The 24,923-nt window shown below is 47.4% G+C and overlaps 17 non-coding genes across 17 annotated transcripts; all 17 read left to right on the top strand.

Annotated features, from left to right (window-relative positions):
* The first annotated feature begins 1,230 nt into the window (after positions 1-1,230).
* On the top strand, positions 1,231-1,394 carry LOC135002157 (U1 spliceosomal RNA). The gene has a single exon (XR_010203440.1). It is a non-coding gene; the product is annotated as a U1 spliceosomal RNA (small nuclear RNA).
* Positions 1,395-2,630: 1,236 nt separating this feature from the next.
* Positions 2,631-2,794, top strand: LOC135002129 (U1 spliceosomal RNA). The gene has a single exon (XR_010203412.1). It is a non-coding gene; the product is annotated as a U1 spliceosomal RNA (small nuclear RNA).
* A 1,237-nt stretch (positions 2,795-4,031) lies between these two features.
* On the top strand, positions 4,032-4,195 carry LOC135002092 (U1 spliceosomal RNA). The gene has a single exon (XR_010203378.1). It is a non-coding gene; the product is annotated as a U1 spliceosomal RNA (small nuclear RNA).
* Positions 4,196-5,432: 1,237 nt separating this feature from the next.
* Positions 5,433-5,596, top strand: LOC135002102 (U1 spliceosomal RNA). Its single transcript, XR_010203388.1, has one exon. It is a non-coding gene; the product is annotated as a U1 spliceosomal RNA (small nuclear RNA).
* Positions 5,597-6,832: 1,236 nt separating this feature from the next.
* LOC135002088 (U1 spliceosomal RNA) lies at positions 6,833-6,996 on the top strand. Its single transcript, XR_010203374.1, has one exon. It is a non-coding gene; the product is annotated as a U1 spliceosomal RNA (small nuclear RNA).
* A 1,236-nt stretch (positions 6,997-8,232) lies between these two features.
* LOC135002108 (U1 spliceosomal RNA) lies at positions 8,233-8,394 on the top strand. Its single transcript, XR_010203393.1, has one exon. It is a non-coding gene; the product is annotated as a U1 spliceosomal RNA (small nuclear RNA).
* Positions 8,395-9,626: 1,232 nt separating this feature from the next.
* LOC135002150 (U1 spliceosomal RNA) lies at positions 9,627-9,790 on the top strand. The gene has a single exon (XR_010203433.1). It is a non-coding gene; the product is annotated as a U1 spliceosomal RNA (small nuclear RNA).
* Positions 9,791-11,027: 1,237 nt separating this feature from the next.
* LOC135002149 (U1 spliceosomal RNA) lies at positions 11,028-11,191 on the top strand. The gene has a single exon (XR_010203432.1). It is a non-coding gene; the product is annotated as a U1 spliceosomal RNA (small nuclear RNA).
* Positions 11,192-12,427: 1,236 nt separating this feature from the next.
* On the top strand, positions 12,428-12,589 carry LOC135002106 (U1 spliceosomal RNA). Its single transcript, XR_010203392.1, has one exon. It is a non-coding gene; the product is annotated as a U1 spliceosomal RNA (small nuclear RNA).
* Positions 12,590-13,821: 1,232 nt separating this feature from the next.
* LOC135002148 (U1 spliceosomal RNA) lies at positions 13,822-13,985 on the top strand. The gene has a single exon (XR_010203431.1). It is a non-coding gene; the product is annotated as a U1 spliceosomal RNA (small nuclear RNA).
* Positions 13,986-15,222: 1,237 nt separating this feature from the next.
* Positions 15,223-15,386, top strand: LOC135002147 (U1 spliceosomal RNA). The gene has a single exon (XR_010203430.1). It is a non-coding gene; the product is annotated as a U1 spliceosomal RNA (small nuclear RNA).
* Positions 15,387-16,622: 1,236 nt separating this feature from the next.
* LOC135002146 (U1 spliceosomal RNA) lies at positions 16,623-16,786 on the top strand. Its single transcript, XR_010203429.1, has one exon. It is a non-coding gene; the product is annotated as a U1 spliceosomal RNA (small nuclear RNA).
* A 1,237-nt stretch (positions 16,787-18,023) lies between these two features.
* Positions 18,024-18,187, top strand: LOC135002094 (U1 spliceosomal RNA). Its single transcript, XR_010203380.1, has one exon. It is a non-coding gene; the product is annotated as a U1 spliceosomal RNA (small nuclear RNA).
* A 1,236-nt stretch (positions 18,188-19,423) lies between these two features.
* Positions 19,424-19,585, top strand: LOC135002105 (U1 spliceosomal RNA). Its single transcript, XR_010203391.1, has one exon. It is a non-coding gene; the product is annotated as a U1 spliceosomal RNA (small nuclear RNA).
* A 1,232-nt stretch (positions 19,586-20,817) lies between these two features.
* LOC135002145 (U1 spliceosomal RNA) lies at positions 20,818-20,981 on the top strand. The gene has a single exon (XR_010203428.1). It is a non-coding gene; the product is annotated as a U1 spliceosomal RNA (small nuclear RNA).
* Positions 20,982-22,218: 1,237 nt separating this feature from the next.
* LOC135002144 (U1 spliceosomal RNA) lies at positions 22,219-22,382 on the top strand. The gene has a single exon (XR_010203427.1). It is a non-coding gene; the product is annotated as a U1 spliceosomal RNA (small nuclear RNA).
* Positions 22,383-23,618: 1,236 nt separating this feature from the next.
* Positions 23,619-23,780, top strand: LOC135002104 (U1 spliceosomal RNA). The gene has a single exon (XR_010203390.1). It is a non-coding gene; the product is annotated as a U1 spliceosomal RNA (small nuclear RNA).
* Positions 23,781-24,923: the final 1,143 nt, after the last annotated feature.

Below are 24,923 nucleotides of genomic sequence, written 5' to 3'. Positions count from 1 at the left end.
TCTGGTAAAAGTCAGATCTTTTTGTGTGCTGCTGGTGCTGTCTCTTCCTTTGCTGTTTCCATCCTTTTCTTCATTTCAACTCTCCCTCCACTGGACCCCTGTGCCCGTTAAGGTGCGCTTCTATCTTTCACTCAGCGCTCTCTTCTCATCTCTTCTCCTGTGCGCTGGCTGCATGCTTCCTTGCTTTTTCCGGCCTTGTACTGTGCTTCGCATATACAACCAATACAGGGCGCTGCAGGACCCACACGGTTTCACTTGCTTTGTAAAGTAGGCCCCCAGATTGTGTCAGATATGAGGGGGAGAGAGAAAAAAAACTTTGCTCCCTCATTTCATGCAGTAGCTTGTCTACTTTGTAAAATGGTAGGCCTCGCTGGGCTGCCGTAGTCTTCCTACACATAGTAAGCGTTTAAATTGAGGCGGCGAAAACTAGAAGAAAGAGAGCATTTTTGGTTTGCGTGCAGATTTTGGGCAGGTGGATTGGTGGCAAAACACAAAGTATTTGTCTATGGTGCTTATAAGACGGGGGACAAAAGAAAAAAAATCACATTTGCTTTTGGTTCACTTGCTTGAGAAATACGCTTTTTGGGCCATTTGGGTGAAACAACTTTTGACGTGTTCAAATCAGTAAAAAGACTAATGGCTTTTTTGAGACTACAAAGTCTTTTGAAAGAAAAAACAAACAAACAAAAACCAAGGTATAATTTGTGTGAGTGCCGCAGGGGGGATAAGAAAGAAAGAAAAAATAAATAAAAAGAAATCCGTGACGACGACGTTCGGACGAGCGCTAACGTCGGAAAATGGTCTCGGTGCGAGGATGAGAAAACCCTCAGCAGCGAGGGGGTTAAATCTCAAGCTGCCTTTTATATTTTATTTTCCAATTTAAGAACCCATTGAGACATAGGACGGTGCACTGCCTGTTGCTTTTCATATGGAGATGAGGGTTGCAGCTACTGTAACTGTGCCCGACTGCTTTTATGACATGACGGTATGCAAATTCATCTGCTGCAGTGTGCCCTGGGAAGGATTTGCACTAGTTGTGCGCATAGTTTGGGGGTGCTTCAGGAACAGTCACCCTTCCGCCTTCCCATGTCAACGTGAAGAGATGCAGCCTCCCTGCAGTTTTCTTTTCCCGTCCCCTGCCGAGAGTTCACTTGTCATGGCTCCGGTCAACCTCCTTCACTTGACGGGGGTGTGCCCAAGCAGGGGCCCTCCTGAGCCCTAGTCCAACTCATACTTACCTGGCAGGGGAGATACCATGATCACGAAGGTGGTTCTCCCAGGGCGAGGCTCATCCATTGCACTCCGGGTGTGCTGACCCCTGCGATTTCCCCAAATGCGGGAAACTCAACTGCATAATTTGTGGTAGTGGGGGACTGCGTTCGCGCTTTCCCCTGATCATCTCTGGTAAAAGTCAGATCTTTTTGTGTGCTGCTGGTGCTGTCTCTTCCTTTGCTGTTTCCATCCTTTTCTTCATTTCAACTCTCCCTCCACTGGACCCCTGTGCCCGTTAAGGTGCGCTTCTATCTTTCACTCAGCGCTCTCTTCTCATCTCTTCTCCTGTGCGCTGGCTGCATGCTTCCTTGCTTTTTCCGGCCTTGTACTGTGCTTCGCATATACAACCAATACAGGGCGCTGCAGGACCCACACGGTTTCACTTGCTTTGTAAAGTAGGCCCCCAGATTGTGTCAGATATGAGGGGGAGAGAGAAAAAAAACTTTGCTCCCTCATTTCATGCAGTAGCTTGTCTACTTTGTAAAATGGTAGGCCTCGCTGGGCTGCCGTAGTCTTCCTACACATAGTAAGCGTTTAAATTGAGGCGGCGAAAACTAGAAGAAAGAGAGCATTTTTGGTTTGCGTGCAGATTTTGGGCAGGTGGATTGGTGGCAAAACACAAAGTATTTGTCTATGGTGCTTATAAGACGGGGGACAAAAGAAAAAAAATCACATTTGCTTTTGGTTCACTTGCTTGAGAAATACGCTTTTTGGGCCATTTGGGTGAAACAACTTTTGACGTGTTCAAATCAGTAAAAAGACTAATGGCTTTTTTGAGACTACAAAGTCTTTTGAAAGAAAAAACAAACAAACAAAAACCAAGGTATAATTTGTGTGAGTGCCGCAGGGGGGATAAGAAAGAAAGAAAAAATAAATAAAAAGAAATCCGTGACGACGACGTTCGGACGAGCGCTAACGTCGGAAAATGGTCTCGGTGCGAGGATGAGAAAACCCTCAGCAGCGAGGGGGTTAAATCTCAAGCTGCCTTTTATATTTTATTTTCCAATTTAAGAACCCATTGAGACATAGGACGGTGCACTGCCTGTTGCTTTTCATATGGAGATGAGGGTTGCAGCTACTGTAACTGTGCCCGACTGCTTTTATGACATGACGGTATGCAAATTCATCTGCTGCAGTGTGCCCTGGGAAGGATTTGCACTAGTTGTGCGCATAGTTTGGGGGTGCTTCAGGAACAGTCACCCTTCCGCCTTCCCATGTCAACGTGAAGAGATGCAGCCTCCCTGCAGTTTTCTTTTCCCGTCCCCTGCCGAGAGTTCACTTGTCATGGCTCCGGTCAACCTCCTTCACTTGACGGGGGTGTGCCCAAGCAGGGGCCCTCCTGAGCCCTAATCCAACTCATACTTACCTGGCAGGGGAGATACCATGATCAGGAAGGTGGTTCTCCCAGGGCGAGGCTCATCCATTGCACTCCGGGTGTGCTGACCCCTGCGATTTCCCCAAATGCGGGAAACTCGACTGCATAATTTGTGGTAGTGGGGGACTGCGTTCGCGCTTTCCCCTGATCATCTCTGGTAAAAGTCAGATCTATTTGTGTGCTGCTGGTGCTGTCTCTTCCTTTGCTGTTTCCATCCTTTTCTTCATTTCAACCCTCCCTCCACTGGACCCCTGTGCCCGTTAAGGTGCGCTTCTATCTTTCACTCAGCGCTCTCTTCTCATCTCTTCTCCTGTGCGCTGGCTGCATGCTTCCTTGCTTTTTCCGGCCTTGTACTGTGCTTCGCATAAACAACCAATACAGGGCGCTGCAGGACCCACACGGTTTCACTTGCTTTGTAAAGTAGGCCCCCAGATTGTGTCAGATATGAGGGGGAGAGAGAAAAAAAACTTTGCTCCCTCATTTCATGCAGTAGCTTGTCTACTTTGTAAAATGGTAGGCCTCGCTGGGCTGCCGTAGTCTTCCTACACATAGTAAGCGTTTAAATTGAGGCGGCGAAAACTAGAAGAAAGAGAGCATTTTTGGTTTGCGTGCAGATTTTGGGCAGGTGGATTGGTGGCAAAACACAAAGTATTTGTCTATGGTGCTTATAAGACGGGGGACAAAAGAAAAAAAATCACATTTGCTTTTGGTTCACTTGCTTGAGAAATACGCTTTTTGGGCCATTTGGGTGAAACAACTTTTGACGTGTTCAAATCAGTAAAAAGACTAATGGCTTTTTTGAGACTACAAAGTCTTTTGAAAGAAAAAAAAAATCAAACAAAAACCAAGGTATAATTTGTGTGAGTGCCGCAGGGGGGATAAGAAAGAAAGAAAAAATAAATAAAAAGAAATCCGTGACGACGACGTTCGGACGAGCGCTAACGTCGGAAAATGGTCTCGGTGCGAGGATGAGAAAACCCTCAGCAGCGAGGGGGTTAAATCTCAAGCTGCCTTTTATATTTTATTTTCCAATTTAAGAACCCATTGAGACATAGGACGGTGCACTGCCTGTTGCTTTTCATATGGAGATGAGGGTTGCAGCTACTGTAACTGTGCCCGACTGCTTTTATGACATGACGGTATGCAAATTCATCTGCTGCAGTGTGCCCTGGGAAGGATTTGCACTAGTTGTGCGCATAGTTTGGGGGTGCTTCAGGAACAGTCACCCTTCCGTCTTCCCATGTCAACGTGAAGAGATGCAGCCTCCCTGCAGTTTTCTTTTCCCGTCCCCTGCCGAGAGTTCACTTGTCATGGCTCCGGTCAACCTCCTTCACTTGACGGGGGTGTGCCCAAGCAGGGGCCCTCCTGAGCCCTAGTCCAACTCATACTTACCTGGCAGGGGAGATACCATGATCACGAAGGTGGTTCTCCCAGGGCGAGGCTCATCCATTGCACTCCGGGTGTACTGATCCCTGCGATTTCCCCAAATGCGGGAAACTCGACTGCATAATTTGTGGTAGTGGGGGACTGCGTTCGCGCTTTCCCCTGATCATCTCTGGTAAAAGTCAGATCTTTTTGTGTGCTGCTGGTGCTGTCTCTTCCTTTGCTGTTTCCATCCTTTTCTTCATTTCAACTCTCCCTCCACTGGACCCCTGTGCCCGTTAAGGTGCGCTTCTATCTTTCACTCAGCGCTCTCTTCTCATCTCTTCTCCTGTGCGCTGGCTGCATGCTTCCTTGCTTTTTCCGGCCTTGTACTGTGCTTCGCATATACAACCAATACAGGGCGCTGCAGGACCCACACGGTTTCACTTGCTTTGTAAAGTAGGCCCCCAGATTGTGTCAGATATGAGGGGGAGAGAGAAAAAAAACTTTGCTCCCTCATTTCATGCAGTAACTTGTCTACTTTGTAAAATGGTAGGCCTCGCTGGGCTGCCGTAGTCTTCCTACACATAGTAAGCGTTTAAATTGAGGCGGCGAAAACTAGAAGAAAGAGAGCATTTTTGGTTTGCGTGCAGATTTTGGGCAGGTGGATTGGTGGCAAAACACAAAGTATTTGTCTATGGTGCTTATAAGACGGGGACAAAAGAAAAAAAAAATCACATTTGCTTTTGGTTCACTTGCTTGAGAAATACGCTTTTTGGGCCATTTGGGTGAAACAACTTTTGACGTGTTCAAATCAGTAAAAAGACAAATGGCTTTTTTGAGACTACAAAGTCTTTTGAAAGAAAAAACAAACAAACAAAAACCAAGGTATAATTTGTGTGAGTGCCGCAGGGGGGATAAGAAAGAAAGAAAAAATAAATAAAAAGAAATCCGTGACGACGACGTTCGGACGAGCGCTAACGTTGGAAAATGGTCTCGGTGCGAGGATGAGAAAACCCTCAGCAGCGAGGGGGTTAAATCTCAAGCTGCCTTTTATATTTTATTTTCCAATTTAAGAACCCATTGAGACATAGGACGGTGCACTGCCTGTTGCTTTTCATATGGAGATGAGGGTTGCAGCTACTGTAACTGTGCCCGACTGCTTTTATGACATGACGGTATGCAAATTCATCTGCTGCAGTGTGCCCTGGGAAGGATTTGCACTAGTTGTGCGCATAGTTTGGGGGTGCTTCAGGAACAGTCACCCTTCCGCCTTCCCATGTCAACGTGAAGAGATGCAGCCTCCCTGCAGTTTTCTTTTCCCGTCCCCTGCCGAGAGTTCACTTGTCATGGCTCCGGTCAACCTCCTTCACTTGACGGGGGTGTGCCCAAGCAGGGGCCCTCCTGAGCCCTAGTCCAACTCATACTTACCTGGCAGGGGAGATACCATGATCACGAAGGTGGTTCTCCCAGGGTGAGGCTCATCCATTGCACTCCGGGTGTACTGACCCCTGCGATTTCCTCAAATGCGGGAAACTCGACTGCATAATTTGTGGTAGTGGGGGACCGCGTTCGCGCTTTCCCCTGATCATCTCTGGTAAAAGTCAGATCTTTTTGTGTGCTGCTGGTGCTGTCTCTTCCTTTGCTGTTTCCATCCTTTTCTTCATTTCAACTCTCCCTCCACTGGACCCCTGTGCCCGTTAAGGTGCGCTTCTATCTTTCACTCAGCGCTCTCTTCTCATCTCTTCTCCTGTGCGCTGGCTGCATGCTTCCTTGCTTTTTCCGGCCTTGTACTGTGCTTCGCATATACAACCAATACAGGGCGCTGCAGGACCCACACGGTTTCACTTGCTTTGTAAAGTAGGCCCCCAGATTGTGTCAGATATGAGGGGGAGAGAGAAAAAAAACTTTGCTCCCTCATTTCATGCAGTAGCTTGTCTACTTTGTAAAATGGTAGGCCTCGCTGGGCTGCCGTAGTCTTCCTACACATAGTAAGCGTTTAAATTGAGGCGGCGAAAACTAGAAGAAAGAGAGCATTTTTGGTTTGCGTGCAGATTTTGGGCAGGTGGATTGGTGGCAAAACACAAAGTATTTGTCTATGGTGCTTATAAGACGGGGGACAAAAGAAAAAAAATCACATTTGCTTTTGGTTCACTTGCTTGAGAAATACGCTTTTTGGGCCATTTGGGTGAAACAACTTTTGACGTGTTCAAATCAGTAAAAAGACTAATGGCTTTTTTGAGACTACAAAGTCTTTTGATAGAAAAAACAAACAAACAAAAACCAAGGTATAATTTGTGTGAGTGCCGCAGGGGGGATAAGAAAGAAAGAAAAAAGAAATAAAAAGAAATCCGTGACGACGACGTTCGGACGAGCGCTAACGTCGGAAAATGGTCTCGGTGCGAGGATGAGAAAACCCTCAGCAGCGAGGGGGTTAAATCTCAAGCTGCCTTTTATATTTTATTTTCCAATTTAAGAACCCATTGAGACATAGGACGGTGCACTGCCTGTTGCTTTTCATATGGAGATGAGGGTTGCAGCTACTGTAACTGTGCCCGACTGCTTTTATGACATGACGGTATGCAAATTCATCTGCTGCAGTGTGCCCTGGGAAGGATTTGCACTAGTTGTGCGCATAGTTTGGGGGTGCTTCAGGAACAGTCACCCTTCCGCCTTCCCATGTCAACGTGAAGAGATGCAGCCTCCCTGCAGTTTTCTTTTCCCGTCCCCTGCCGAGAGTTCACTTGTCATGGCTCCGGTCAACCTCCTTCACTTGACGGGGGTGTGCCCAAGCAGGGGCCCTCCTGAGCCCTAGTCCAACTCATACTTACCTGGCAGGGAAGATACCATGATCATGAAGGTGGTTCTCCCAGGGCGAGGCTCATCCATTGCACTCCGGGTGTGCTGACCCCTGCGATTTCCCCAAATGCGGGAAACTCGACTGCATAATTTGTGGTAGTGGGGGACTGCGTTCGCGCTTTCCCCTGATCATCTCTGGTAAAAGTCAGATCTTTTTGTGTGCTGCTGGTGCTGTCTCTTCCTTTGCTGTTTCCATCCTTTTCTTCATTTCAACCCTCCCTCCACTGGACCCCTGTGCCCGTTAAGGTGCGCTTCTATCTTTCACTCAGCGCTCTCTTCTCATCTCTTCTCCTGTGCGCTGGCTGCATGCTTCCTTGCTTTTTCCGGCCTTGTACTGTGCTTCGCATAAACAACCAATACAGGGCGCTGCAGGACCCACACGGTTTCACTTGCTTTGTAAAGTAGGCCCCCAGATTGTGTCAGATATGAGGGGGAGAGAGAAAAAAAACTTTGCTCCCTCATTTCATGCAGTAGCTTGTCTACTTTGTAAAATGGTAGGCCTCGCTGGGCTGCCGTAGTCTTCCTACACATAGTAAGCGTTTAAATTGAGGCGGCGAAAACTAGAAGAAAGAGAGCATTTTTGGTTTGCGTGCAGATTTTGGGCAGGTGGATTGGTGGCAAAACACAAAGTATTTGTCTATGGTGCTTATAAGACGGGGGACAAAAGAAAAAAAATCACATTTGCTTTTGGTTCACTTGCTTGAGAAATACGCTTTTTGGGCCATTTGGGTGAAACAACTTTTGACGTGTTCAAATCAGTAAAAAGACTAATGGCTTTTTTGAGACTACAAAGTCTTTTGAAAGAAAAAACAAACAAACAAAAACCAAGGTATAATTTGTGTGAGTGCCGCAGGGGGGATAAGAAAGAAAGAAAAAAGAAATAAAAAGAAATCCGTGACGACGACGTTCGGACGAGCGCTAACGTCGGAAAATGGTCTCGGTGCGAGGATGAGAAAACCCTCAGCAGCGAGGGGGTTAAATCTCAAGCTGCCTTTTATATTTTATTTTCCAATTTAAGAACCCATTGAGACATAGGACGGTGCACTGCCTGTTGCTTTTCATATGGAGATGAGGGTTGCAGCTACTGTAACTGTGCCCGACTGCTTTTATGACATGACGGTATGCAAATTCATCTGCTGCAGTGTGCCCTGGGAAGGATTTGCACTAGTTGTGCGCATAGTTTGGGGGTGCTTCAGGAACAGTCACCCTTCCGCCTTCCCATGTCAACGTGAAGAGATGCAGCCTCCCTGCAGTTTTCTTTTCCCGTCCCCTGCCGAGAGTTCACTTGTCATGGCTCCGGTCAACCTCCTTCACTTGACGGGGGTGTGCCCAAGCAGGGGCCCTCCTGAGCCCTAGTCCAACTCATACTTACCTGGCAGGGGAGATACCATGATCACGAAGGTGGTTCTCCCAGGGCGAGGCTCATCCATTGCACTCCGGGTGTGCTGACCCCTGCGATTTCCCCAAATGCGGGAAACTCTACTGCATAATTTGTGGTAGTGGGGACTGCGTTCGCGCTTTCCCCTGATCATCTCTGGTAAAAGTCAGATCTTTTTGTGTGCTGCTGGTGCTGTCTCTTCCTTTGCTGTTTCCATCCTTTTCTTCATTTCAACCCTCCCTCCACTGGATCCCTGTGCCCGTTAAGGTGCGCTTCTATCTTTCACTCAGCGCTCTCATCTCTTCTCCTGTGCGCTGGCTGCATGCTTCCTTGCTTTTTCCGGCCTTGTACTGTGCTTCGCATAAACAACCAATACAGGGCGCTGCAGGACCCACACGGTTTCACTTGCTTTGTAAAGTAGGCCCCCAGATTGTGTCAGATATGAGGGGGAGAGAGAAAAAAAACTTTGCTCCCTCATTTCATGCAGTAGCTTGTCTACTTTGTAAAATGGTAGGCCTCGCTGGGCTGCCGTAGTCTTCCTACACATAGTAAGCGTTTAAATTGAGGCGGCGAAAACTAGAAGAAAGAGAGCATTTTTGGTTTGCGTGCAGATTTTGGGCAGGTGGATTGGTGGCAAAACACAAAGTATTTGTCTATGGTGCTTATAAGACGGGGGACAAAAGAAAAAAAATCACATTTGCTTTTGGTTCACTTGCTTGAGAAATACGCTTTTTGGGCCATTTGGGTGAAACAACTTTTGACGTGTTCAAATCAGTAAAAAGACTAATGGCTTTTTTGAGACTACAAAGTCTTTTGAAAGAAAAAACAAACAAACAAAAACCAAGGTATAATTTGTGTGAGTGCCGCAGGGGGGATAAGAAAGAAAGAAAAAATAAATAAAAAGAAATCCGTGACGACGACGTTCGGACGAGCGCTAACGTCGGAAAATGGTCTCGGTGCGAGGATGAGAAAACCCTCAGCAGCGAGGGGGTTAAATCTCAAGCTGCCTTTTATATTTTATTTTCCAATTTAAGAACCCATTGAGACATAGGACGGTGCACTGCCTGTTGCTTTTCATATGGAGATGAGGGTTGCAGCTACTGTAACTGTGCCCGACTGCTTTTATGACATGACGGTATGCAAATTCATCTGCTGCAGTGTGCCCTGGGAAGGATTTGCACTAGTTGTGCGCATAGTTTGGGGGTGCTTCAGGAACAGTCACCCTTCCGCCTTCCCATGTCAACGTGAAGAGATGCAGCCTCCCTGCAGTTTTCTTTTCCCGTCCCCTGCCGAGAGTTCACTTGTCATGGCTCCGGTCAACCTCCTTCACTTGACGGGGGTGTGCCCAAGCAGCGGCCCTCCTGAGCCCTAGTCCAACTCATACTTACCTGGCAGGGGAGATACCATGATCACGAAGGTGGTTCTCCCAGGGCGAGGCTCATCCATTGCACTCCGGGTGTACTGACCCCTGCGATTTCCCCAAATGCGGGAAACTCGACTGCATAATTTGTGGTAGTGGGGGACTGCGTTCGCGCTTTCCCCTGATCATCTCTGGTAAAAGTCAGATCTTTTTGTGTGCTGCTGGTGCTGTCTCTTCCTTTGCTGTTTCCATCCTTTTCTTCATTTCAACCCTTCCTCCACTGGACCCCTGTGCCCGTTAAGGTGCGCTTCTATCTTTCACTCAGCGCTCTCTTCTCATCTCTACTCCTGTGCGCTGGCTGCATGCTTCCTTGCTTTTTCCGGCCTTGTACTGTGCTTCGCATAAACAACCAATACAGGGCGCTGCAGGACCCACACGGTTTCACTTGCTTTGTAAAGTAGGCCCCCAGATTGTGTCAGATATGAGGGGGAGAGAGAAAAAAAACTTTGCTCCCTCATTTCATGCAGTAGCTTGTCTACTTTGTAAAATGGTAGGCCTCGCTGGGCTGCCGTAGTCTTCCTACACATAGTAAGCGTTTAAATTGAGGCGGCGAAAACTAGAAGAAAGAGAGCATTTTTGGTTTGCGTGCAGATTTTGGGCAGGTGGATTGGTGGCAAAACACAAAGTATTTGTCTATGGTGCTTATAAGACGGGGACAAAAGAAAAAAAAAATCACATTTGCTTTTGGTTCACTTGCTTGAGAAATACGCTTTTTGGGCCATTTGGGTGAAACAACTTTTGACGTGTTCAAATCAGTAAAAAGACAAATGGCTTTTTTGAGACTACAAAGTCTTTTGAAAGAAAAAACAAACAAACAAAAACCAAGGTATAATTTGTGTGAGTGCCGCAGGGGGGATAAGAAAGAAAGAAAAAATAAATAAAAAGAAATCCGTGACGACGACGTTCGGACGAGCGCTAACGTCGGAAAATGGTCTCGGTGCGAGGATGAGAAAACCCTCAGCAGCGAGGGGGTTAAATCTCAAGCTGCCTTTTATATTTTATTTTCCAATTTAAGAACCCATTGAGACATAGGACGGTGCACTGCCTGTTGCTTTTCATATGGAGATGAGGGTTGCAGCTACTGTAACTGTGCCCGACTGCTTTTATGACATGACGGTATGCAAATTCATCTGCTGCAGTGTGCCCTGGGAAGGATTTGCACTAGTTGTGCGCATAGTTTGGGGGTGCTTCAGGAACAGTCACCCTTCCGCCTTCCCATGTCAACGTGAAGAGATGCAGCCTCCCTGCAGTTTTCTTTTCCCGTCCCCTGCCGAGAGTTCACTTGTCATGGCTCCGGTCAACCTCCTTCACTTGACGGGGGTGTGCCCAAGCAGGGGCCCTCCTGAGCCCTAGTCCAACTCATACTTACCTGGCAGGGGAGATACCATGATCACGAAGGTGGTTCTCCCAGGGCGAGGCTCATCCATTGCACTCCGGGTGTACTGACCCCTGCGATTTCCCCAAATGCGGGAAACTCGACTGCATAATTTGTGGTAGTGGGGGACTGCGTTCGCGCTTTCCCCTGATCATCTCTGGTAAAAGTCAGATCTTTTTGTGTGCTGCTGGTGCTGTCTCTTCCTTTGCTGTTTCCATCCTTTTCTTCATTTCAACCCTCCCTCCACTGGACCCCTGTGCCCGTTAAGGTGCGCTTCTATCTTTCACTCAGCGCTCTCTTCTCATCTCTTCTCCTGTGCGCTGGCTGCATGCTTCCTTGCTTTTTCCGGCCTTGTACTGTGCTTCGCATAAACAACCAATACAGGGCGCTGCAGGACCCACACGGTTTCACTTGCTTTGTAAAGTAGGCCCCCAGATTGTGTCAGATATGAGGGGGAGAGAGAAAAAAAACTTTGCTCCCTCATTTCATGCAGTAGCTTGTCTACTTTGTAAAATGGTAGGCCTCGCTGGGCTGCCGTAGTCTTCCTACACATAGTAAGCGTTTAAATTGAGGCGGCGAAAACTAGAAGAAAGAGAGCATTTTTGGTTTGCGTGCAGATTTTGGGCAGGTGGATTGGTGGCAAAACACAAAGTATTTGTCTATGGTGCTTATAAGACGGGGGACAAAAGAAAAAAAATCACATTTGCTTTTGGTTCACTTGCTTGAGAAATACGCTTTTTGGGCCATTTGGGTGAAACAACTTTTGACGTGTTCAAATCAGTAAAAAGACTAATGGCTTTTTTGAGACTACAAAGTCTTTTGAAAGAAAAAACAAACAAACAAAAACCAAGGTATAATTTGTGTGAGTGCCGCAGGGGGGATAAGAAAGAAAGAAAAAAGAAATAAAAAGAAATCCGTGACGACGACGTTCGGACGAGCGCTAACGTCGGAAAATGGTCTCGGTGCGAGGATGAGAAAACCCTCAGCAGCGAGGGGGTTAAATCTCAAGCTGCCTTTTATATTTTATTTTCCAATTTAAGAACCCATTGAGACATAGGACGGTGCACTGCCTGTTGCTTTTCATATGGAGATGAGGGTTGCAGCTACTGTAACTGTGCCCGACTGCTTTTATGACATGACGGTATGCAAATTCATCTGCTGCAGTGTGCCCTGGGAAGGATTTGCACTAGTTGTGCGCATAGTTTGGGGGTGCTTCAGGAACAGTCACCCTTCCGCCTTCCCATGTCAACGTGAAGAGATGCAGCCTCCCTGCAGTTTTCTTTTCCCGTCCCCTGCCGAGAGTTCACTTGTCATGGCTCCGGTCAACCTCCTTCACTTGACGGGGGTGTGCCCAAGCAGGGGCCCTCCTGAGCCCTAGTCCAACTCATACTTACCTGGCAGGGGAGATACCATGATCACGAAGGTGGTTCTCCCAGGGCGAGGCTCATCCATTGCACTCCGGGTGTGCTGACCCCTGCGATTTCCCCAAATGCGGGAAACTCTACTGCATAATTTGTGGTAGTGGGGACTGCGTTCGCGCTTTCCCCTGATCATCTCTGGTAAAAGTCAGATCTTTTTGTGTGCTGCTGGTGCTGTCTCTTCCTTTGCTGTTTCCATCCTTTTCTTCATTTCAACCCTCCCTCCACTGGATCCCTGTGCCCGTTAAGGTGCGCTTCTATCTTTCACTCAGCGCTCTCATCTCTTCTCCTGTGCGCTGGCTGCATGCTTCCTTGCTTTTTCCGGCCTTGTACTGTGCTTCGCATAAACAACCAATACAGGGCGCTGCAGGACCCACACGGTTTCACTTGCTTTGTAAAGTAGGCCCCCAGATTGTGTCAGATATGAGGGGGAGAGAGAAAAAAAACTTTGCTCCCTCATTTCATGCAGTAGCTTGTCTACTTTGTAAAATGGTAGGCCTCGCTGGGCTGCCGTAGTCTTCCTACACATAGTAAGCGTTTAAATTGAGGCGGCGAAAACTAGAAGAAAGAGAGCATTTTTGGTTTGCGTGCAGATTTTGGGCAGGTGGATTGGTGGCAAAACACAAAGTATTTGTCTATGGTGCTTATAAGACGGGGGACAAAAGAAAAAAAATCACATTTGCTTTTGGTTCACTTGCTTGAGAAATACGCTTTTTGGGCCATTTGGGTGAAACAACTTTTGACGTGTTCAAATCAGTAAAAAGACTAATGGCTTTTTTGAGACTACAAAGTCTTTTGAAAGAAAAAACAAACAAACAAAAACCAAGGTATAATTTGTGTGAGTGCCGCAGGGGGGATAAGAAAGAAAGAAAAAATAAATAAAAAGAAATCCGTGACGACGACGTTCGGACGAGCGCTAACGTCGGAAAATGGTCTCGGTGCGAGGATGAGAAAACCCTCAGCAGCGAGGGGGTTAAATCTCAAGCTGCCTTTTATATTTTATTTTCCAATTTAAGAACCCATTGAGACATAGGACGGTGCACTGCCTGTTGCTTTTCATATGGAGATGAGGGTTGCAGCTACTGTAACTGTGCCCGACTGCTTTTATGACATGACGGTATGCAAATTCATCTGCTGCAGTGTGCCCTGGGAAGGATTTGCACTAGTTGTGCGCATAGTTTGGGGGTGCTTCAGGAACAGTCACCCTTCCGCCTTCCCATGTCAACGTGAAGAGATGCAGCCTCCCTGCAGTTTTCTTTTCCCGTCCCCTGCCGAGAGTTCACTTGTCATGGCTCCGGTCAACCTCCTTCACTTGACGGGGGTGTGCCCAAGCAGCGGCCCTCCTGAGCCCTAGTCCAACTCATACTTACCTGGCAGGGGAGATACCATGATCACGAAGGTGGTTCTCCCAGGGCGAGGCTCATCCATTGCACTCCGGGTGTACTGACCCCTGCGATTTCCCCAAATGCGGGAAACTCGACTGCATAATTTGTGGTAGTGGGGGACTGCGTTCGCGCTTTCCCCTGATCATCTCTGGTAAAAGTCAGATCTTTTTGTGTGCTGCTGGTGCTGTCTCTTCCTTTGCTGTTTCCATCCTTTTCTTCATTTCAACCCTTCCTCCACTGGACCCCTGTGCCCGTTAAGGTGCGCTTCTATCTTTCACTCAGCGCTCTCTTCTCATCTCTACTCCTGTGCGCTGGCTGCATGCTTCCTTGCTTTTTCCGGCCTTGTACTGTGCTTCGCATAAACAACCAATACAGGGCGCTGCAGGACCCACACGGTTTCACTTGCTTTGTAAAGTAGGCCCCCAGATTGTGTCAGATATGAGGGGGAGAGAGAAAAAAAACTTTGCTCCCTCATTTCATGCAGTAGCTTGTCTACTTTGTAAAATGGTAGGCCTCGCTGGGCTGCCGTAGTCTTCCTACACATAGTAAGCGTTTAAATTGAGGCGGCGAAAACTAGAAGAAAGAGAGCATTTTTGGTTTGCGTGCAGATTTTGGGCAGGTGGATTGGTGGCAAAACACAAAGTATTTGTCTATGGTGCTTATAAGACGGGGGACAAAAGAAAAAAAATCACATTTGCTTTTGGTTCACTTGCTTGAGAAGTACGCTTTTTGGGCCATTTGGGTGAAACAACTTTTGACGTGTTCAAATCAGTAAAAAGACTAATGGCTTTTTTGAGACTACAAAGTCTTTTGAAAGAAAAAAAAAATCAAACAAAAACCAAGGTATAATTTGTGTGAGTGCCGCAGGGGGGATAAGAAAGAAAGAAAAAATAAATAAAAAGAAATCCGTGACGACGACGTTCGGACGAGCGCTAACGTCGGAAAATGGTCTCGGTGCGAGGATGAGAAAACCCTCAGCAGCGAGGGGGTTAAATCTCAAGCTGCCTTTTATATTTTATTTTCCAATTTAAGAACCCATTGAGACATAGGACGGTGCACTGCCTGTTGCTTTTCATATGGAGATGAGGGTTGCAGCTACTGTAACTGTGCCCGACTGCTTTTATGACATGACGGTATGCAAATTCATCTGCTGCAGTGTGCCCTGGGAAGGATTTGCACTAGTTGTGCGCATAGTTTGGGGGTGCTTCAGGAACAGTCACCCTTCCGCCTTCCCATGTCAACGTGAAGAGATGCAGCCTCCCTGCAGTTTTCTTTTCCCGTCCCCTGCCGAGAGTTCACTTGTCATGGCTCCGGTCAACCTCCTTCACTTGACGGGGGTGTGCCCAAGCAGGGGCCCTCCTGAGCCCTAGTCCAACTCATACTTACCTGGCAGGGGAGATACCATGATCACGAAGGTGGTTCTCCCAGGGCGAGGCTCATCCATTGCACTCCGGGTGTACTGACCCCTGCGATTTCCCCAAATGCGGGAAACTCGACTGCATAATTTGTGGTAGTGGGGGACTGCGTTCGCGCTTTCCCCTGATCATCTCTGGTAAAAGTCAGATCTTTTTGTGTGCTGCTGGTGCTGTCTCTTCCTTTGCTGTTTCCATCCTTTTCTTCATTTCAACTCTCCCTCCACTGGACCCCTGTGCCCGTTAAGGTGCGCTTCTATCTTTCACTCAGCGCTCTCTTCTCATCTCTTCTCCTGTGCGCTGGCTGCATGCTTCCTTGCTTTTTCCGGCCTTGTACTGTGCTTCGCATATACAACCAATACAGGGCGCTGCAGGACCCACACGGTTTCACTTGCTTTGTAAAGTAGGCCCCCAGATTGTGTCAGATATGAGGGGGAGAGAGAAAAAAAACTTTGCTCCCTCATTTCATGCAGTAGCTTGTCTACTTTGTAAAATGGTAGGCCTCGCTGGGCTGTCGTAGTCTTCCTACACATAGTAAGCGTTTAAATTGAGGCGGCGAAAACTAGAAGAAAGAGAGCATTTTTGGTTTGCGTGCAGATTTTGGGCAGGTGGATTGGTGGCAAAACACAAAGTATTTGTCTATGGTGCTTATAAGACGGGGGACAAAAGAAAAAAAATCACATTTGCTTTTGGTTCACTTGCTTGAGAAATACGCTTTTTGGGCCATTTGGGTGAAACAACTTTTGACGTGTTAAAATCAGTAAAAAGACTAATGGCTTTTTTGAGACTACAAAGTCTTTTGAAAGAAAAAACAAACAAACAAAAACCAAGGTATAATTTGTGTGAGTGCCGCAGGGGGGATAAGAAAGAAAGAAAAAATAAATAAAAAGAAATCCGTGACGACGACGTTCGGACGAGCGCTAACGTCGGAAAATGGTCTCGGTGCGAGGATGAGAAAACCCTCAGCAGCGAGGGGGTTAAATCTCAAGCTGCCTTTTATATTTTATTTTCCAATTTAAGAACCCATTGAGACATAGGACGGTGCACTGCCTGTTGCTTTTCATATGGAGATGAGGGTTGCAGCTACTGTAACTGTGCCCGACTGCTTTTATGACATGACGGTATGCAAATTCATCTGCTGCAGTGTGCCCTGGGAAGGATTTGCACTAGTTGTGCGCATAGTTTGGGGGTGCTTCAGGAACAGTCACCCTTCCGCCTTCCCATGTCAACGTGAAGAGATGCAGCCTCCCTGCAGTTTTCTTTTCCCGTCCCCTGCCGAGAGTTCACTTGTCATGGCTCCGGTCAACCTCCTTCACTTGACGGGGGTGTGCCCAAGCAGCGGCCCTCCTGAGCCCTAGTCCAACTCATACTTACCTGGCAGGGGAGATACCATGATCACGAAGGTGGTTCTCCCAGGGCGAGGCTCATCCATTGCACTCCGGGTGTACTGACCCCTGCGATTTCCCCAAATGCGGGAAACTCGACTGCATAATTTGTGGTAGTGGGGGACTGCGTTCGCGCTTTCCCCTGATCATCTCTGGTAAAAGTCAGATCTTTTTGTGTGCTGCTGGTGCTGTCTCTTCCTTTGCTGTTTCCATCCTTTTCTTCATTTCAACCCTTCCTCCACTGGACCCCTGTGCCCGTTAAGGTGCGCTTCTATCTTTCACTCAGCGCTCTCTTCTCATCTCTACTCCTGTGCGCTGGCTGCATGCTTCCTTGCTTTTTCCGGCCTTGTACTGTGCTTCGCATAAACAACCAATACAGGGCGCTGCAGGACCCACACGGTTTCACTTGCTTTGTAAAGTAGGCCCCCAGATTGTGTCAGATATGAGGGGGAGAGAGAAAAAAAACTTTGCTCCCTCATTTCATGCAGTAGCTTGTCTACTTTGTAAAATGGTAGGCCTCGCTGGGCTGCCGTAGTCTTCCTACACATAGTAAGCGTTTAAATTGAGGCGGCGAAAACTAGAAGAAAGAGAGCATTTTTGGTTTGCGTGCAGATTTTGGGCAGGTGGATTGGTGGCAAAACACAAAGTATTTGTCTATGGTGCTTATAAGACGGGGGACAAAAGAAAAAAAATCACATTTGCTTTTGGTTCACTTGCTTGAGAAGTACGCTTTTTGGGCCATTTGGGTGAAACAACTTTTGACGTGTTCAAATCAGTAAAAAGACTAATGGCTTTTTTGAGACTACAAAGTCTTTTGAAAGAAAAAAAAAATCAAACAAAAACCAAGGTATAATTTGTGTGAGTGCCGCAGGGGGGATAAGAAAGAAAGAAAAAATAAATAAAAAGAAATCCGTGACGACGACGTTCGGACGAGCGCTAACGTCGGAAAATGGTCTCGGTGCGAGGATGAGAAAACCCTCAGCAGCGAGGGGGTTAAATCTCAAGCTGCCTTTTATATTTTATTTTCCAATTTAAGAACCCATTGAGACATAGGACGGTGCACTGCCTGTTGCTTTTCATATGGAGATGAGGGTTGCAGCTACTGTAACTGTGCCCGACTGCTTTTATGACATGACGGTATGCAAATTCATCTGCTGCAGTGTGCCCTGGGAAGGATTTGCACTAGTTGTGCGCATAGTTTGGGGGTGCTTCAGGAACAGTCACCCTTCCGCCTTCCCATGTCAACGTGAAGAGATGCAGCCTCCCTGCAGTTTTCTTTTCCCGTCCCCTGCCGAGAGTTCACTTGTCATGGCTCCGGTCAACCTCCTTCACTTGACGGGGGTGTGCCCAAGCAGGGGCCCTCCTGAGCCCTAGTCCAACTCATACTTACCTGGCAGGGGAGATACCATGATCACGAAGGTGGTTCTCCCAGGGCGAGGCTCATCCATTGCACTCCGGGTGTACTGACCCCTGTGATTTCCCCAAATGCGGGAAACTCGACTGCATAATTTGTGGTAGTGGGGGACTGCGTTCGCGCTTTCCCCTGATCATCTCTGGTAAAAGTCAGATCTTTTTGTGTGCTGCTGGTGCTGTCTCTTCCTTTGCTGTTTCCATCCTTTTCTTCATTTCAACTCTCCCTCCACTGGACCCCTGTGCCCGTTAAGGTGCGCTTCTATCTTTCACTCAGCGCTCTCTTCTCATCTCTTCTCCTGTGCGCTGGCTGCATGCTTCCTTGCTTTTTCCGGCCTTGTACTGTGCTTCGCATATACAACCAATACAGGGCGCTGCAGGACCCACACGGTTTCACTTGCTTTGTAAAGTAGGCCCCCAGATTGTGTCAGATATGAGGGGGAGAGAGAAAAAAAACTTTGCTCCCTCATTTCATGCAGTAGCTTGTCTACTTTGTAAAATGGTAGGCCTCGCTGGGCTGCCGTAGTCTTCCTACACATAGTAAGCGTTTAAATTGAGGCGGCGAAAACTAGAAGAAAGAGAGCATTTTTGGTTTGCGTGCAGATTTTGGGCAGGTGGATTGGTGGCAAAACACAAAGTATTTGTCTATGGTGCTTATAAGACGGGGGACAAAAGAAAAAAAATCACATTTGCTTTTGGTTCACTTGCTTGAGAAATACGCTTTTTGGGCCATTTGGGTGAAACAACTTTTGACGTGTTCAAATCAGTAAAAAGACTAATGGCTTTTTTGAGACTACAAAGTCTTTTGAAAGAAAAAACAAACAAACAAAAACCAAGGTATAATTTGTGTGAGTGCCGCAGGGGGGATAAGAAAGAAAGAAAAAAGAAATAAAAAGAAATCCGTGACGACGACGTTCGGACGAGCGCTAACGTCGGAAAATGGTCTCGGTGCGAGGATGAGAAAACCCTCAGCAGCGAGGGGGTTAAATCTCAAGCTGCCTTTTATATTTTATTTTCCAATTTAAGAACCCATTGAGACATAGGACGGTGCACTGCCTGTTGCTTTTCATATGGAGATGAGGGTTGCAGCTACTGTAACTGTGCCCGACTGCTTTTATGACATGACGGTATGCAAATTCATCTGCTGCAGTGTGCCCTGGGAAGGATTTGCACTAGTTGTGCGCATAGTTTGGGGGTGCTTCAGGAACAGTCACCCTTCCGCCTTCCCATGTCAACGTGAAGAGATGCAGCCTCCCTGCAGTTTTCTTTTCCCGTCCCCTGCCGAGAGTTCACTTGTCATGGCTCCGGTCAACCTCCTTCACTTGACGGGGGTGTGCCCAAGCAGGGGCCCTCCTGAGCCCTAGTCCAACTCATACTTACCTGGCAGGGGAGATACCATGATCACGAAGGTGGTTCTCCCAGGGCGAGGCTCATCCATTGCACTCCGGGTGTGCTGACCCCTGCGATTTCCCCAAATGCGGGAAACTCTACTGCATAATTTGTGGTAGTGGGGACTGCGTTCGCGCTTTCCCCTGATCATCTCTGGTAAAAGTCAGATCTTTTTGTGTGCTGCTGGTGCTGTCTCTTCCTTTGCTGTTTCCATCCTTTTCTTCATTTCAACCCTCCCTCCACTGGATCCCTGTGCCCGTTAAGGTGCGCTTCTATCTTTCACTCAGCGCTCTCATCTCTTCTCCTGTGCGCTGGCTGCATGCTTCCTTGCTTTTTCCGGCCTTGTACTGTGCTTCGCATAAACAACCAATACAGGGCGCTGCAGGACCCACACGGTTTCACTTGCTTTGTAAAGTAGGCCCCCAGATTGTGTCAGATATGAGGGGGAGAGAGAAAAAAAACTTTGCTCCCTCATTTCATGCAGTAGCTTGTCTACTTTGTAAAATGGTAGGCCTCGCTGGGCTGCCGTAGTCTTCCTACACATAGTAAGCGTTTAAATTGAGGCGGCGAAAACTAGAAGAAAGAGAGCATTTTTGGTTTGCGTGCAGATTTTGGGCAGGTGGATTGGTGGCAAAACACAAAGTATTTGTCTATGGTGCTTATAAGACGGGGGACAAAAGAAAAAAAATCACATTTGCTTTTGGTTCACTTGCTTGAGAAATACGCTTTTTGGGCCATTTGGGTGAAACAACTTTTGACGTGTTCAAATCAGTAAAAAGACTAATGGCTTTTTTGAGACTACAAAGTCTTTTGAAAGAAAAAACAAACAAACAAAAACCAAGGTATAATTTGTGTGAGTGCCGCAGGGGGGATAAGAAAGAAAGAAAAAATAAATAAAAAGAAATCCGTGACGACGACGTTCGGACGAGCGCTAACGTCGGAAAATGGTCTCGGTGCGAGGATGAGAAAACCCTCAGCAGCGAGGGGGTTAAATCTCAAGCTGCCTTTTATATTTTATTTTCCAATTTAAGAACCCATTGAGACATAGGACGGTGCACTGCCTGTTGCTTTTCATATGGAGATGAGGGTTGCAGCTACTGTAACTGTGCCCGACTGCTTTTATGACATGACGGTATGCAAATTCATCTGCTGCAGTGTGCCCTGGGAAGGATTTGCACTAGTTGTGCGCATAGTTTGGGGGTGCTTCAGGAACAGTCACCCTTCCGCCTTCCCATGTCAACGTGAAGAGATGCAGCCTCCCTGCAGTTTTCTTTTCCCGTCCCCTGCCGAGAGTTCACTTGTCATGGCTCCGGTCAACCTCCTTCACTTGACGGGGGTGTGCCCAAGCAGCGGCCCTCCTGAGCCCTAGTCCAACTCATACTTACCTGGCAGGGGAGATACCATGATCACGAAGGTGGTTCTCCCAGGGCGAGGCTCATCCATTGCACTCCGGGTGTACTGACCCCTGCGATTTCCCCAAATGCGGGAAACTCGACTGCATAATTTGTGGTAGTGGGGGACTGCGTTCGCGCTTTCCCCTGATCATCTCTGGTAAAAGTCAGATCTTTTTGTGTGCTGCTGGTGCTGTCTCTTCCTTTGCTGTTTCCATCCTTTTCTTCATTTCAACCCTTCCTCCACTGGACCCCTGTGCCCGTTAAGGTGCGCTTCTATCTTTCACTCAGCGCTCTCTTCTCATCTCTACTCCTGTGCGCTGGCTGCATGCTTCCTTGCTTTTTCCGGCCTTGTACTGTGCTTCGCATAAACAACCAATACAGGGCGCTGCAGGACCCACACGGTTTCACTTGCTTTGTAAAGTAGGCCCCCAGATTGTGTCAGATATGAGGGGGAGAGAGAAAAAAAACTTTGCTCCCTCATTTCATGCAGTAGCTTGTCTACTTTGTAAAATGGTAGGCCTCGCTGGGCTGCCGTAGTCTTCCTACACATAGTAAGCGTTTAAATTGAGGCGGCGAAAACTAGAAGAAAGAGAGCATTTTTGGTTTGCGTGCAGATTTTGGGCAGGTGGATTGGTGGCAAAACACAAAGTATTTGTCTATGGTGCTTATAAGACGGGGGACAAAAGAAAAAAAATCACATTTGCTTTTGGTTCACTTGCTTGAGAAGTACGCTTTTTGGGCCATTTGGGTGAAACAACTTTTGACGTGTTCAAATCAGTAAAAAGACTAATGGCTTTTTTGAGACTACAAAGTCTTTTGAAAGAAAAAAAAAATCAAACAAAAACCAAGGTATAATTTGTGTGAGTGCCGCAGGGGGGATAAGAAAGAAAGAAAAAATAAATAAAAAGAAATCCGTGACGACGACGTTCGGACGAGCGCTAACGTCGGAAAATGGTCTCGGTGCGAGGATGAGAAAACCCTCAGCAGCGAGGGGGTTAAATCTCAAGCTGCCTTTTATATTTTATTTTCCAATTTAAGAACCCATTGAGACATAGGACGGTGCACTGCCTGTTGCTTTTCATATGGAGATGAGGGTTGCAGCTACTGTAACTGTGCCCGACTGCTTTTATGACATGACGGTATGCAAATTCATCTGCTGCAGTGTGCCCTGGGAAGGATTTGCACTAGTTGTGCGCATAGTTTGGGGGTGCTTCAGGAACAGTCACCCTTCCGCCTTCCCATGTCAACGTGAAGAGATGCAGCCTCCCTGCAGTTTTCTTTTCCCGTCCCCTGCCGAGAGTTCACTTGTCATGGCTCCGGTCAACCTCCTTCACTTGACGGGGGTGTGCCCAAGCAGGGGCCCTCCTGAGCCCTAGTCCAACTCATACTTACCTGGCAGGGGAGATACCATGATCACGAAGGTGGTTCTCCCAGGGCGAGGCTCATCCATTGCACTCCGGGTGTACTGACCCCTGCGATTTCCCCAAATGCGGGAAACTCGACTGCATAATTTGTGGTAGTGGGGGACTGCGTTCGCGCTTTCCCCTGATCATCTCTGGTAAAAGTCAGATCTTTTTGTGTGCTGCTGGTGCTGTCTCTTCCTTTGCTGTTTCCATCCTTTTCTTCATTTCAACTCTCCCTCCACTGGACCCCTGTGCCCGTTAAGGTGCGCTTCTATCTTTCACTCAGCGCTCTCTTCTCATCTCTTCTCCTGTGCGCTGGCTGCATGCTTCCTTGCTTTTTCCGGCCTTGTACTGTGCTTCGCATATACAACCAATACAGGGCGCTGCAGGACCCACACGGTTTCACTTGCTTTGTAAAGTAGGCCCCCAGATTGTGTCAGATATGAGGGGGAGAGAGAAAAAAAACTTTGCTCCCTCATTTCATGCAGTAGCTTGTCTACTTTGTAAAATGGTAGGCCTCGCTGGGCTGCCGTAGTCTTCCTACACATAGTAAGCGTTTAAATTGAGGCGGCGAAAACTAGAAGAAAGAGAGCATTTTTGGTTTGCGTGCAGATTTTGGGCAGGTGGATTGGTGGCAAAACACAAAGTATTTGTCTATGGTGCTTATAAGACGGGGGACAAAAGAAAAAAAATCACATTTGCTTTTGGTTCACTTGCTTGAGAAATACGCTTTTTGGGCCATTTGGGTGAAACAACTTTTGACGTGTTCAAATCAGTAAAAAGACTAATGGCTTTTTTGAGACTACAAAGTCTTTTGAAAGAAAAAACAAACAAACAAAAACCAAGGTATAATTTGTGTGAGTGCCGCAGGGGGGATAAGAAAGAAAGAAAAAAGAAATAAAAAGAAATCCGTGACGACGACGTTCGGACGAGCGCTAACGTCGGAAAATGGTCTCGGTGCGAGGATGAGAAAACCCTCAGCAGCGAGGGGGTTAAATCTCAAGCTGCCTTTTATATTTTATTTTCCAATTTAAGAACCCATTGAGACATAGGACGGTGCACTGCCTGTTGCTTTTCATATGGAGATGAGGGTTGCAGCTACTGTAACTGTGCCCGACTGCTTTTATGACATGACGGTATGCAAATTCATCTGCTGCAGTGTGCCCTGGGAAGGATTTGCACTAGTTGTGCGCATAGTTTGGGGGTGCTTCAGGAACAGTCACCCTTCCGCCTTCCCATGTCAACGTGAAGAGATGCAGCCTCCCTGCAGTTTTCTTTTCCCGTCCCCTGCCGAGAGTTCACTTGTCATGGCTCCGGTCAACCTCCTTCACTTGACGGGGGTGTGCCCAAGCAGGGGCCCTCCTGAGCCCTAGTCCAACTCATACTTACCTGGCAGGGGAGATACCATGATCACGAAGGTGGTTCTCCCAGGGCGAGGCTCATCCATTGCACTCCGGGTGTGCTGACCCCTGCGATTTCCCCAAATGCGGGAAACTCTACTGCATAATTTGTGGTAGTGGGGACTGCGTTCGCGCTTTCCCCTGATCATCTCTGGTAAAAGTCAGATCTTTTTGTGTGCTGCTGGTGCTGTCTCTTCCTTTGCTGTTTCCATCCTTTTCTTCATTTCAACCCTCCCTCCACTGGATCCCTGTGCCCGTTAAGGTGCGCTTCTATCTTTCACTCAGCGCTCTCATCTCTTCTCCTGTGCGCTGGCTGCATGCTTCCTTGCTTTTTCCGGCCTTGTACTGTGCTTCGCATAAACAACCAATACAGGGCGCTGCAGGACCCACACGGTTTCACTTGCTTTGTAAAGTAGGCCCCCAGATTGTGTCAGATATGAGGGGGAGAGAGAAAAAAAACTTTGCTCCCTCATTTCATGCAGTAGCTTGTCTACTTTGTAAAATGGTAGGCCTCGCTGGGCTGCCGTAGTCTTCCTACACATAGTAAGCGTTTAAATTGAGGCGGCGAAAACTAGAAGAAAGAGAGCATTTTTGGTTTGCGTGCAGATTTTGGGCAGGTGGATTGGTGGCAAAACACAAAGTATTTGTCTATGGTGCTTATAAGACGGGGGACAAAAGAAAAAAAATCACATTTGCTTTTGGTTCACTTGCTTGAGAAATACGCTTTTTGGGCCATTTGGGTGAAACAACTTTTGACGTGTTCAAATCAGTAAAAAGACTAATGGCTTTTTTGAGACTACAAAGTCTTTTGAAAGAAAAAACAAACAAACAAAAACCAAGGTATAATTTGTGTGAGTGCCGCAGGGGGGATAAGAAAGAAAGAAAAAATAAATAAAAAGAAATCCGTGACGACGACGTTCGGACGAGCGCTAACGTCGGAAAATGGTCTCGGTGCGAGGATGAGAAAACCCTCAGCAGCGAGGGGGTTAAATCTCAAGCTGCCTTTTATATTTTATTTTCCAATTTAAGAACCCATTGAGACATAGGACGGTGCACTGCCTGTTGCTTTTCATATGGAGATGAGGGTTGCAGCTACTGTAACTGTGCCCGACTGCTTTTATGACATGACGGTATGCAAATTCATCTGCTGCAGTGTGCCCTGGGAAGGATTTGCACTAGTTGTGCGCATAGTTTGGGGGTGCTTCAGGAACAGTCACCCTTCCGCCTTCCCATGTCAACGTGAAGAGATGCAGCCTCCCTGCAGTTTTCTTTTCCCGTCCCCTGCC

Source organism: Pseudophryne corroboree, unplaced genomic scaffold (assembly GCF_028390025.1).
Source record: "Pseudophryne corroboree isolate aPseCor3 unplaced genomic scaffold, aPseCor3.hap2 scaffold_1714, whole genome shotgun sequence".
NCBI classification, from domain to species: domain Eukaryota; kingdom Metazoa; phylum Chordata; class Amphibia; order Anura; family Myobatrachidae; genus Pseudophryne; species Pseudophryne corroboree.
This window is presented reverse-complemented; position numbering and strand designations above follow the sequence as displayed.